Source organism: Saimiri boliviensis, chromosome X, assembly GCF_048565385.1.
Source record: "Saimiri boliviensis isolate mSaiBol1 chromosome X, mSaiBol1.pri, whole genome shotgun sequence".
Lineage (NCBI taxonomy): Eukaryota > Metazoa > Chordata > Mammalia > Primates > Cebidae > Saimiri > Saimiri boliviensis.
The window spans coordinates 64,834,622-64,838,270 of record NC_133470.1 but is presented as its reverse complement, the minus strand read 5'-3'; the positions used below and the strand labels follow the sequence as shown (position 1 = coordinate 64,838,270).

At 36.0% G+C, this 3,649-nt stretch overlaps 1 pseudogene; it reads right to left on the bottom strand.

The window, feature by feature from the left end:
• Window positions 1–2,459: 2,459 nt before the first annotated feature.
• Window positions 2,460–3,036, bottom strand: LOC101038155 (cobalamin trafficking protein CblD pseudogene; annotated as a pseudogene).
• Window positions 3,037–3,649: the final 613 nt, after the last annotated feature.

Here is a 3,649-nt window from a genome sequence, read left to right as displayed (position 1 = left end):
AAACAGAAATCCTAGAACTAAGAAATATGTTTGCTGAAGTGAAAAATTTATTAAAGGCTCTCAACAGCAGAATGGTTCAACCAGAGAAAATAATCAGTTAGCTGAAAGACAGACTATTTGAAAATACGCAATCTGAAAAGAATAAATAAATAAATAAATAAAGCTTACATGATATATAAAATTACTTCAAAACAGAAAATCTCAGAATTATTGATGTTCAATAGGGAATTGAGAAAGAGCAAGAAGTAGAAACCTCATTCAAAGAAATAAAAAGACAGAAAACTTAGAAAATTGAGGAAGATATAAATGTCCAGGTACAGGAAGTCTGAGAACAGCACAGAGATTCAACCCAAATACAACTAAAACAACATATGTAATAATCAGACTCTCAAAGGTCAAGGACAAAGAGAAGATTCTAAAGGCACCAAGAGAAAAAAAGCAAATAATATACAATAATCTCCAATTCATCTGGAGCTTATTTTCATCTGGATTTTGTTTTCAGTGAAAATCTATAGGACTGGAGGGAATGGGATGACATATTCAAGTATCTAAAAGAAAAAAAAAAAAAAAAAAAAAGAACTACCAAGCAAGAATTCTTTACCTTTACCCAGGAAAACTATTTTGCAAACATGAAGGATAAATACTTTCCAGAGAAGTAAAAGCTGACAGAATTTATCACCACCAGAACCAACTTACAAAACACGGCAAAGAGAGTTCTTCAATCTGAAAAAAATGAAAACACTAAAATGCAAAATGAAAACATTTAAAGGCATAAAACCTACTGGTACAATTAAGTACACAACAAAGTAAGAATATTCTAATGCTGCCATTCTGGTTTGCAATCCTCTAACAACTTGAACCTGGGAGGTGGAAATTGCAGTGAGCTGAGATGGCACCATTGCACTCCAGCATGAGTGACAAAGCAGGATTTTGTCTCAAAAAAAAAGAAAGAAAGAAAGAAAGAAAGAAAGAAAGAAAGAAAGAAAGAAAGAGAAAGAAAGAAAGAAAGAAAGAAGGAAGGAAAGAAAGAAAGAAAGAAATTAAGGCAAAAAAAAAAAAAAAAAGAAAGAATTTTGAAAGCAGTAAAATTGAATGGCCACATACACATAAACTAAAATAGAGAGATGAAAATGGTAACCAAAAAACAGCTGAGGTAGCTATATTTATATCAGATAAAATAGACTGTCATTCAAAGACTGTTGCAAGAGAAAAAGAAGGTCACTACATAATGATAAATAAGTCAATTTGTCTAGAAGATATAACAATAGTATGTATCTATGCACCAAACATGAGAACACCTAAATATATAAAGCAAATAATAAATGTGAAAGGAGAAATAGACAACAATACAATAACAGAAAGGGATATCAATACCTCACTGTTGAAACAGATCATGCAGACAGAAAATCAATATGGAACACTGGATTTGAACTATACTTTAGACCAAATAGACCCAACATACACATACAGAATGTTCCATTCAATAGTTGCAGAATATACATTCTTGGCCAAGCATGGTGGTTCACTCCTGTAATCCCAGCACTTTGGGAGGCCTAGGTGGGTGGACAACGAGGTCAGGAGATCGAGACCATCCTGGCCAAAATGGTGAAACCCTGTCTCTACTAAAATACATAAAAATCAGCCAGGTATGGTGGTGTATGCCTGTAGTACGAGCTACTCAGGAGGCTAAGGCAGAGGAATCACTTGAACCAGGAGGCAGAGGTTGCATGAGCCGAGATCACAGCCACTGCACTCTGGCCTGTAGACAGAGCAAGACTCTGACTCAAAAAACAAAACCAAACAAACAATAAAAATAGTTGCAGAATATACATTGTCAAATCACATATAACACACTCCAGGATAGATTATATATTAGGCTACAACACATTTTAAGATTTTTACAATTTATTTTTCTTTTGTTTTTCTGTTTTTTTTTTGAGATGGAGTTTTTGCTCTATCACCCAGACTGGAGTGCAATAATGTGATCTCAGCTCACTGCAACCTCCACTTCTCAGGTTCAAGCTATTCTCCTGCCTCATCCTCCCAAGTAGCTGGGATTACAGGTGCCTGCCACCACACCTGGCTAATTTTTGTATGTTTAGTAGAGACAGAGTGTCACTGTGTTGGCCAGGCTGGTCTCGAACTCCTAAGCTCAAGTGATCCACCTGCCTCCCAAAGTGCTGGGATTACAGGCATAAGCCACCATGTCCAGCCATCAACAACCAAATGTTAGATGTTTTTTGGATAAAAATAGTTAAAATGAGTGTTTTTTTCCAATAAAGGTGAGAAATAACAATAATAGATTATATCCTGGTTACAAGCTAATTACCACATCCTATACAATGTTTGTGTTCAACATGTAGTCAACGATAATATGAATAATGAACATTTGAAATTTTAAAATCCCAAATTACTTGCCAATGTTGTAAATACATACAGCAAATGAATTAATATTATTGCTAATTTCCCCTTAATTTCTCTATAATATGGCTGTCTGGTGTTGCACTAGTTAACATACTTCAAACAACTACATGGGTACGCAGAGACCATGATAAATAGCTTTACATCATCCAAGATAATCAACAAATAACCCTAAATATTACTAGTTTTCATCTGTTTTAAAAAGAGTGTTGTTTATACATGGTCCAAAAAAATGCCAAACCAGATGATGGGTCAATAAAGTCAGCCCAATATCACTCAGCTTGAAGTGCATAGCAAATTTCCTTAGCACTATTGATAAACTTTTTTAAGAGCATTTCTTTTTCAATTTTTACTTCTTCATGTCAAACTATCATATCATCCTTGATTTTGTGATGTTATAGTCAGAATCATTAGTTTGCTATTAGCCACTTCTGGAAATAATAATTCAAAATCTCTTCACAGCAATTTTGGACATGCTTGGATTGCACACTCTACTCTGGCACTTACAAAGTGAGACTGGTTTGGGCCATGTGGGAAAGTGAAGGTTGGACATGCTTCATTGCACCCCCCATCCAGCATTAACATCAACATAACCTTTAATCTGATTGAAAACATTTACAGTCTATTCTCTCTAAAGTCTGCTACTTGGAGGCTTCATCTGCAAGATAAAAACCTAGGTCTCTACAACACTTTATCATAATCAGACATTCCTTTCAACTGATAATAACTCTTTCAACCAATTGCCAATCAAAATAAGTTTAAATCTACCCATGGTCTACCTATGGGTCTGTAATCCCAGGTACTCAGGAGGCTGAGGCAGGAGAATCACATCAACCTGGGAGGCAGAGGTTGCAATTAGCTGAGACCATGCCATTGCATTCAAGCCTGGGTGACATAGCAAGACTCCAAATTAAAAAAAAAAAAAAAAAAGAAAAGAAAAAAGAAAAAAGAAAAAAACACTCAAGTATCTAAACCAGAAGGACTTGAGAATATTGAATCGTGGCAGACAGGAGGCAGGACTAGATTGCAGCTCCAGACAGGGCAACATGTGGAGGCTCACATTGTGAATTTTAGTAAGAGCAAACCAGCAATCCTGACAGGACCCACAGATCCTCTGGAAGAAGGAGACTGCTCCTGTGGGACCCAGTAGATGCCCCACATACTGTGAGTGCCCCAACTGCAGAAGGGGAAAACTTTTTTCCCAAACACACACATCCACTGGAGAAAC